The sequence below is a fragment of the Coturnix japonica genome, unplaced genomic scaffold (genome assembly GCF_001577835.2).
Source record: "Coturnix japonica isolate 7356 unplaced genomic scaffold, Coturnix japonica 2.1 chrUnrandom586, whole genome shotgun sequence".
Lineage (NCBI taxonomy): Eukaryota > Metazoa > Chordata > Aves > Galliformes > Phasianidae > Coturnix > Coturnix japonica.
Genome location: NW_015439959.1, coordinates 15,681 through 26,436, shown reverse-complemented (window position 1 = coordinate 26,436; position 10,756 = coordinate 15,681).

Here is a 10,756-nt window from a genome sequence, read left to right as displayed (position 1 = left end):
CCGCTCATGGACCCTATAACCCCATTGAGACTCCATAATCCTCTCCACAGTTGTAACTCCTAGTACAACCCCCATTGGCGAGCCACTATTAGCCCCACATTGTGGACCACCAATATAACCTCCATGTCACCCCTTATATGACACCCTTCCATTGCAATCGCATATACACCCATAGCCCCGATCAATTACCCATCTGAAGATCGCATAATCGCCATCGTCCAATCTCCAGCTCACAGCCCATAATATGAAACCCACAAAACCCCATTTCTCCGCTCATTTCCCTTTTTCCACCCCACATCCAGCATAACGATGCGCGCCGTCGTTTGTGCCATTCGCAAGCCAGACACTGCCGGCGCTTCCTGGGCCAGCGTGCGTCTCTGATAAGTATTCATTCCCCCAGCTTCTGCGCGTCGCTCGACGAACGATCACCCAATAAGCGGCCCTCACGCCGCTGCATATGTGCTCACAGCTGCCGGTTCGCGTGTCCGCTCGTGCCACTCCTCACTCCACAGAGATCTTGTGAGTGGGGCGCCCAGTGAGGACAATCATAAGTGGCACTTCTGCGCTCACTATAGAAGTCACTCACATGGCCACCAATGAGGGTACAACGCATAGGAGCGACCCTACCATTAGAAGCCCCTGATAATGGCTCCCCCATGATGGGATTCGGACTATAGCTCATAGAAGACACTAGATATAGCCCAGAGAGCCTTATATGAGCCCACATAGCGACCCAGGTACATGACACCCCCCTCAAATCGGCACTCCCCATAAGAGCCTCCTTATATTGCGTCTCTCACATGTGAGGACCAGCCACATAAGTGCGCGTTAGTGATAAGCCGCCAAAGTAAACCCCCCTATATATAAAGCATTCCTGCCATTAGGGCAACGCCCATGAGGAGTCCCATATTCAGTGGCCATAATTAGGAGCACGCTTATATCGGCCCCATTTAGAGCCTATACTAAGTGTCCCTATCCACTAGTAGAACTGCCCATAGCGCTCCTACACGGCTCACCAACAGTGACCTCACAGCACCCTATAGAGGAAGAGACAGACCGATAGCGTGAGGCTAGTGGCCCCTCCTCATCCCGAGTCACCTCATGCAGATCACCGTCTGCGCGCACTTATTGGTGCCCATCCAGTGTATCATAGCAGTCCTGTTACTACTCTCGCTTGCACGTTCAAATGAGAGCCCAATATGCCCATTATTGTTCCTCTATATGTTCCCGCATTATGCCCTATTTTTCCCTGCATCAAAGCCCCACGCTGCCCCCTATGGCCCATATGCCCCCATATGCCCTATCATTGCCCCATAAGTGCCCCATTATGGCCCCATAGTGCCCTATAAATGGGGGCCCCCATAATATTGCCATATGCCCCATAAATGCCCTATATCACTACCACCCATATGCCTTCCAGTTAATCTTGCCCCATATTGCCCTATATTGCCCCATAGTGCCCCACATTACCCTTACACAGCTCCTCCTATATTGCCCCCCATACCCCCATTCCATTCCCATACCCCATTTCTGACCTCCCCCTAGAATATCCCGCCTTCCAACCCCTATTTCCCCTATTGCCTTCCCCCCTACATCCCATTCTTGGACCCATATCCCCCATTCCGACCCCATAACCCGCATTCTGACGCCTATATCTCCATTTGCACCGTCCATAGCCCATGATCCATCCTACATCCCCATTCTGACGCCTATATCCCCCTTCTGATCCTGATATCCCTATCGCCCCTACATTCCCCAGCCAGACCCTATATCCCCCATTCCCGACCCCATAACCACCATTCTGACGCCTATATCCCCATTTCCTACCCCCATACCCATGATTAGGGGAGGGATATAGGGGTGGATATATGGGTGGATGGGGGATAATAAGGAGGATATGGGGGGATAATGGGTGTGGGGGATATAAGGGATATGGGGAATAGGGACGGGGATATATGGGGGGGGATTATGGGGGTAATAGGCGGGGGATATAAAGGGGGATATTCGGTGTATTTTGCGTAGAATATAGTTAGAGGAGCCCTCTGTTTGAGCCGCATTAGTTAAGGGAGTAGGAGTGGACTGTTCTTATTATCACTATGACTTTTTAGAAGTGATGGAAGATATCAGCCAGTGGTTTTGCTCTGTGAAGAGTAAAGAGGAATTATTGTTGCACTTTTTGTTAGTCAATAAGAAAGGCAATTGAAATCCCATTTGAGCTCGAGGCGTCCCGAGAGTCATTTGATTAAGGGGACACTTAGGCTCTGAGAGGTGTATATAGAGTGGTGATCTGAGAGAGTGGTATTTAGTGGGCTCGCACACAGTGTGAGGTGCAGAATTACCATGTGGGGAACATACGGAGGTAACATATTCTGCTGTGTTATGGCAGGGCTAATATGGGTGATGCGGAGAAGTATTGGCATGTGTGGTGAGGCTATCTGAGTATCTCGCGACAATGGCATACGCCAAGTGATTGGGGATTATGTGGGTGTGGATCAGATGGGAATGTGGCGAATGTGTGATGACATATGCGGCGGTATATTAGCATGGGTATATCATGGGCGTGCATTATAGGGAGCCGCATATCCACTGGTACAGTTGTGTTTAGGGGATATAAGGGGAATGGTGTGTTGGGGGATATTATGGTGTGGGGGATTGGTATGGAGAAGATACACATAAAGTATGGGGTGTAGGGCGAGCGTGATTTATATGTGGGATAATTAGGGTGGACATGTGGATGTGGCGTTCTGATTGCGAGAGCTGTGAATGGGGGGGCAGTTTATAGGAGATTTGGCGATAATGCGAGGTTTCAGTGGGGAAAGTATGGGATATGAGAGTGTGGAGGAAGGTTATGGGATTGTAGTCATGAACGAAGCGATCAGAGAAAGAAAGGAAGGGCTTTGGGCTTATGGGGGTGCGATAACTCGCACGTTATGGCCGATGTGGTGCCTATCTGGGCATGTGGTGCACGGATGCGAGATATGATGGTTGTGACGATTGGTATATTCGATAGATATGGTTATGGGGGAGGGAAGCGGTGAGTAGGTGGTTTATGAGGGCGGTATATCGCTAGTATGGCGTCGGGATAGGGGAATATTATGGAGAGCAGTGAGGCTTTTATTGGTGGTATTTCGGGCAGAATGGCGGAGCGCGGGAAGTATGAGAGAGTCTGTGATTGCGTAATATGGTGGCGCGTAGGGGTGCGATGATATGGGGTTGGTTGGCGGAATCGCATGATGTGGGGGCGTAGGACTTTTTAGTGGGCTGCGATAAAATCTTTTGTGACTTAACGGACCAGTCTGGATTGAGAAAAGGTTAAGTGGGGGCGAATAATAGCACCGCACATTTTGGGGCTGTGGGGGCAACATCACCGAACTTTTTAATGAAAACCCCATCTTTTATCGGCTATGCGCTGGCGCTGTGACTGACACAGTGGTGTCTTGGCGAGCTTCGTTGACGTGGGGGCATATGAAGGCGTTTCTATTGGGATTTCTTCCATTGCCTTTGACGTTTCGATGCTATGGTGTCTGTTCATGTGTCTCCTCATTGTGGCTGAGCTTAGCTGGGGAGCCGGGGAGAATCTAAGGTGGGTGTTGTGGGCGAGTTTGCACTGTGTTTTATATTATATTGGAAGGCTGCTCGGGAGAGAAAATATGGGACTGTGAGGACGGGCTATGTATTGGGGGGCTAGGGGGGCATCTTGGCAGGGCTATAAGTGGCTATCGGGGGGAATTAGGGTGGGGTATGGGCGTAATTGAGACTTCTGTCTCTGTGTGCTGAGGTAGAGGACTATACGTGATGGAAACGCGCAGATTAAGAGGACGTGGGTGTGGGGGTAGGTGGCGGTGTGAGCGTGAGTGTCGTTGAGACAGTCTTGTGATTAGATGAAAGTCATTTATCTGGTGTCGTGACTAACTCCACTGTTACTGGTCAGGTGCCTCTCACTAGGGCTGGCACTCATGAAGCGACCGCTTTACGGCGCTCATAATATGACACTTTGCATTGCAGGCTGGCCTACTCTCTCACTCACGACGGACGGGCTGGAACCCTGAATGGGTCTAGAAAATCGAGGAGGCTAATGGAGGATGTGATTCTTGGTCTTGTGAAGTTGCTCTTTGGCATATCCATAACGGAAGATCCCACCTCACGCGTATGTGAGTTTTTCGACTCCCCACCTCTATACTGTTATAGTCATGTTCCCCATCCCGCGCCAAGCCTCCGACAGCTATGCACAACCATAGACCGTCACCCCCATTAACGAGAGTTGTCTCCTCAATGGAGTGCCAACAGATATGACCAGACCGAGTGCACCCCATAACGAACTCTATATTGGCCTGTGTCAGTGAACCTTAGAGAACTCGGCAACGCCATATGGTGATCGTGAGCTCCGCGCACTATAACCGTGACCGGCAACCCACAGGGATCTATGGGTCGAGAACTCCACCAATACCACCCATAGGTATGTCGTATACATATAGACGCGCATACACCAGACCCCACCCCAAGTAGACGAATCTATGTGCCACAAGCGAGTGCCGCACCCCAGAGGGATGCTACATGGGCATGAAGAACATATAGATCGAATTATGCGGGACAAAACCACGATCGCGAGCATATGCCCCGAATAGGGATCTTATTTTAGCAGATACCCTATTGTACCAGCACCCCATAGGGACTGTATGATCAGACTACGCGAGACACACAGACAGGCCCCCGAGTTCATATGGGAATTCTTATGACGAGGGGCAAACATACCTATACCAGCACCCCACTCATTGTACATACTCAAAGACTTGGACGAGCACATTTATACATACATACAAGCATCCGGTGCACTACACTCGACGCGCCTATAGTTGGAATATAAATGGAGCATTTCAGAACTTCCCAAGACCGGCGTGCCACTCGCCGAATAGGCGACCTTTACTTACTAGATGCTGGGAGTCAAAGAATAAAACCAGTAACAGTTTGAAACCCCATTATGAGATTCTAGATTAGAGTGCGCTAGTTAACCTATATCTCGCTATTCACGCCTCTTCTTATACGTGGATCTACGTGTGTAGTTACAGTGGGAGTTCATAGAACCAGTAGGATGGCCCGCACTCAGCGAACTCCGCCGGTGAATTAGAGAGATCAGGATTTGTGTAGCGGTCACTTATTGTTATAGTTCAATCTCAAGCAACACATGTCACACTCCCCATTAGAGTGCAGCGACAATCTTCACTAAATCCTAGCAGGCCGAAGAACCAGACCTCACGAGAGCGAGCCCCTAATATAAGTTGATTTATATATGTGGGCTCAGCGAACACTTTACAGGACACTTAGCAGCACCGCACCATTTGACCGTAGATCGAGTTATAATGAGCTCAAAGATGATACCCAGATTCTTATGAAGTGCAGGTGCGCTCTCGAGAAGCCCTTCACATTATAGGATGCAATATTGGTGGCGCACAGAACCCGAAGGGCTTACTTTCAATGTGAGAGGTGTTTATCTTATATGAGGAGCTAGTTTAATCCACGTCGGATGCACGCGAGTCGGAGTCGGGCGTGCAAGGAACACCCAGTGTCTCCATAGGTATCTAGTGGAGGAGCGACACGAACCAGAGTGAGGGGATCGGTGATGTGTGCGAGCAGGACAAACATCTCGGAGCTTGTCTCTTGGATATGGGCTATCAGTTGCTCTATTTTGGGGCGCACAACTCCCCACACCGCGAAAATCTCATGGGCGCTCAGTTTGAGAAGTTGAAAGATTCCTTCGTGAGAGGGAGTCGTGAGATGGCAGTCGAATTCATGCTCGAACCCCACTAGAGCGCAAGACGAAACTCCTATTGGGAGCACAAGGAGAACCCTAATCTGGGGGCTAGTGGTCCCTTGAGCCAGCAGGGAAGGTGGCAAATAGCGCTGCCCTAGCTCATTTTCTGTGGGCACCTTGCTTATGAGGTGCCTGGCAGGATCGCAGTGCATGAATGCTACTGCAGATGTGAGCTTGATAAGGGCAAATCACTTTAGACGTCCAATTCTTGCATATACTCATATGGATATAGGCTGTGTTGCAATTCCAGTGCAAGCACCATAGTCTGTATGTGGCCATGCGTGCAGTGTCAACTTTTCTGTTTTCGAGGGGAGAGGAGGCAACGGAATCAAACAGCAGGACGTAGTGTGCTGGGACTGGCAGGGCGTCGTGGTATTGGTGCGAAACTGAGAAGCCTCGAGGCAGATCTGGCACGTGGGGTAGTCCTACGTGCTATATTTTCCACAAAGCTGACATTAGCACACAGTAGTTTTGACTCGCAATTGGAAAAACATCCTTCAGGCGCGTTCTCCATGGCAACACACATGTGCAGTGCTTACGATGTATAGTATATATTTGTAATAGCTAGCGAAATTTTAGGGACCGGTTTTCGTTCGCACGAGAGTGTGTGCATATGCATAGTGCTACAAGTTAGGCGCACAACGCCTTGTATCCTATGGCACAGTGTGTCAGCCGGCGGTAGTGTGGCGTCTGGACAGTTTTCCTTTGTCTATCTTGCATCGTATTGCTCATCTGATGTGCCTTACCATGTCGCAGGTTGTGTTGGCACACAGCTAAGCTACGAGAGCTATTGGAACCTGTGGGTGTGTTTGAGTGCTTGCACCTAATTGGGATACGGGTCTTGTTCACAGCCTTTTGCGACAAGATCGTCGTTCTCACAGTGCGATGATACTACCTGATGCTTATGCGGTTATATTTGTACCAGTGAAGTCGTGCACATGGGTAGTATCTGTCATAATAAGTGATGTGCAAATCTCACATGCTTCTACACTTTGCTTCCCTATAGGTGGAGCTATGCAAGTCTGCAGTTTGTCGAGAAGGATATGTCACTTTTTGCCGATTTCGGACAGAATTAGGTAGTATTTGCCCAAACGCATTAGACCAGTGACTTTGCCAAGTGATCCTAGCATCGTCTGCGCACTTGCAGTTGGCAAGAAGTAGCATCTGGGTAAGGAAGAAGTGATTGTGCAGTTCCCCGAGCAAGGTATTGGGGCAAGCGTACTCCATCTCTTGGGGATCAGCAGTGCACGAGCTCTATTGGACAATGGAGCTTGCCGCATAGAACGTGGGGTATGCAACACTGAGAGAGTTATGGAGGGGTGGGCCAGAGCGCGCTCTTGTAACGACATTCAGCCGTCTAGTCTCTTGTGAGGCTGGCTTCTGGTCACACAGGTGCTATTGACAATGCTCTTGAGCTGATCCTCCACTCACTGAGTGTTACGAACCTGATGCCATAATTGCTCTCACTTAGCATCTTGGCTCAAACGGCCAATTGAGGCCACAAGTGTGCCTGACTGAGCTGCAAGTTAAAATTCTGCTCCTAGCTGTATCTGTGTGCGTATCAGCAGACAAAGAGTGAATCCGTACAAATACGAACGGTCCTTGCTCTGCACCCGAGGTGTTACTGGAGCGTTCTGAGAGAGTGGTTATGTGGTATAGTTTGGCAAAGCTGCAATTTGGGGTGCTGCAATGCTTGCCAAATATAAGCATGCTCAAGGCATGCAACAGTGCACTTGATGAGCTCTTGCAATATTGTATGTGGTTGAAGGCCTTGCACGAAGTTTGAGGAGCCTGCACAGTTGCAATGCGTGCTCCAGGGTTTGTCACTATGCACTTGACAGTTTGCAAAGGTTTTTTGTGTTTGCAGTTGACTGGGCTCGCAGTTCAGTGCTTGCAGTTGCATGCTCAGGCTCTGCAAACCACGCACTTGACAATTTGTGCACCATGGCTGTCGGTTTGCAGCCGCATTTTGCTCCTGCAGCACATTTGCAGCGTGCTCTCCTCTCTTCGTGCCTGCACGTGGGCTTTGCAGTTTTCTTGGCACGCCCACCCGAGCTCTGCACGTGCACTCCCCGTCTGCACCCCGTGCTCCTGCTTTGCACGTGGGTTCGGCTCTTGCACGTGGGCGTGTTTCCCTGCCCCCCCCCCCCCCCCCGGGTGTTTGCAAGCCCCATGTTTGCATTGGCGCGTGCAGCTGGTGGGGTTTGCAAGGCACGTTTGCTCACAGCAGCCCGCAGGTGTCGCTGCAAGCAGGGCAGGACGGCATGACTTTGCATGGCGTTGCTTTGCACGGCATTGCACGGTGTTGCTTTGCACAGTTTTGCACGGTGTTGCTTTGCACAGCCTTGCTTTGCACAGCATTGCTTGGTATTGCACGGCTTTGCACGGTGTTCCATGGCATTGCTTTGCACGGCGTTGCACAGCATTGCACGGTGTTGCTTTGCACAGTGTTGCATGCAGTTGCTTTGCACAGCATTGCACGGTGTTGCTTTGCATGGTGTTGCTTTGCATGGCATTGCACGGTGTTGCACGGCGTTGCACAGCGTTGCACGGCATTGCACAGCATTGCACAGCATTGCACGGTGTTGCTTTGCACAGCGTTGCACAGCATTGCACGGTGTTGCACAGCGTGTCTTTGCACAGTGTTGCTTTGCATGGCATTGCACAGCATTGCACNGGTGTTGCTTTGCACAGCGTTGCACAGCATTGCACGGTGTTGCACAGCGTGTCTTTGCACAGTGTTGCTTTGCATGGCATTGCACAGCATTGCACAGCGTTGCACAGCGTTGCTTTGCACATTGTTGCTTTGCATGGCATTGCACAGCGTTGCACAGCGTTGCATCTGAACAGTGTTGCACCTGAACAGCATTGCACCTGCACAGTGTTGCACTGCACAGTATGGCATTGCACGGTGTTGCTTTGCACGGTGTTGCTTTGCAAGGTGTTGCACGGCATTGCTTTGCACGGCATTGCATGGCATTGCACAGCTTTGCACGGTTTTGCTTTGCACAACGTTGCTTTGCACGGTGTTGCACGGTGTTGCTTTGAACAACGTTGCACAGCATTGCACAGCTTTGCACAGTTTTTCTTTGCATGGCGTTGCTTTGCACGGTGTCACTTTGCACTGCATTGCACGGCACTGCATGGCTTTGCACGGCGTTGCTTTGCTCAGCATTGCTTTGCACAGTATTGCATGGTGTTTCTTTGCATGGCTTTGCACAGTGTTGCTTTGCACGGCGGCGTTCCTTTGCAAGGCATTGCACGGCTTTGCATGGTGTTGCACGGCGTTGCACGGCGTTGCTTTGCACGGCTTTGCATGGTGTTGCACGGCGTTGCACAGCGTTGCACGGCATTGCACAGCATTGCACAGCATTGCACGGTGTTGCTTTGCGCAGCGTTGCACAGCCTTGCACGGCGTTGCACAGCGCTGCTTTGCACAGTGTTGTTTTGCATGGCATTGCACAGCATTGCACAGCGTTGCACAGTGTTGCACGGCATTGCACAGCATTGCATGGCATTGCACAGTGTTGCTTTGCACGGTGTTGCTTTGCAAGGTGTTGCACAGCATTGCTGGTTGCACAGCATTGCAGCTTGCACGGTGTTGCTGGTTGCACGGTGTTGCTCCCTCCTCACTTTGCACGGTGTTGCTTTGCATGGCTCTGCACGGTTTGCACGGCATTGCACAGCGTTGCTTTGCACAGTGTTGCTTTGCATGGCATTGCACAGCATTGCACGGCATTGCACAGTGTTGCTTTGCACAGTGTTGCTTTGCACAGCATTGCACGGCTTTGCACAGTGTTGCACGGCATTGTATGGCATTGCACGGTGTTGCTTTGCACAGTGTTGCTTTGCACGGTGTTGCTTTGCAAGGTGTTGCACGGCATTGCTTTGCACGGCATTGCATAGCATTGCACAGTGTTGCTTTGCACTGTGTTGCTTTGCACTGTGTTNTGCACAGCGTGTCTTTGCACAGTGTTGCTTTGCATGGCATTGCACAGCATTGCACGGCATTGCACAGTGTTGCTTTGCACAGCATTGCACGGCTTTGCACAGTGTTGGACGGCATTGTATGGCATTGCACAGTGTTGCTTTGCACTGTGTTGCTTTGCAAGGTGTTGCACGGCATTGCTTTGCATGGCATTGCATGGCATTGCACAGTGTTGCTTTGCACTGTGTTGCTTTGCACTGTGTTGTTTTGCACGATGTTGCTTTGCATGGTGTTGCACAATGTTGCACAGCTTTGCACAACTTTGCACAGCTTTGCACGGTTTTGCTTTGCATGGCGTTGCTTTGCACGGTGTCGCTTTGCACAGCATTGCATGACATTGCATGGCTTTGCACAGTGTTGCTTTGCATGGCGCTGCTTTGCTCAGCGTTGCTTTGCACGGCTTTGCACGGCATTGCATGGCATTTCTTTGCACGGCATTCCACAGCAATGCATGGCTTTGCACAGTGTTGCTTTGCACAGCATTGCATGGCATTGCATGGTGTTGCTTTGCACAGTGTTGCTTTGCATGGCGTTGCCTTGCACGGCATTGCACGGCTTTGCATGGTGTTGCATGGCATTGCTTTGCACAGCATTGCACGACATTGCACGGTGTTGCTTTGCATGGCATTGCACGGCTTTGCAAGGTGTTGCTTGATGTTGCTTTGCACAGCATTGCATGGCATTGCACATCATTGCTTTGCATGGTGTTGCTTTGCACGGCATTGCACAGCATGGCATGGCGTTGCAGAGCATTGCGTTGCAAAGTGTTGTTTTGCATGGTGTTGCTTTGCACAGCATTGCACAGTGTTGCACGGCATTGCACAGCGTTGCTTTGCACGGCATTGCACGGCATTGCACAGTGTTGCTTTGCACAGCATTGCACGGCTTTGCACAGCATTGCACAGCGTTGCTTTGCACGGCTTTACATGGCATTGCACAGTGTTGCTTTGCACGGCATT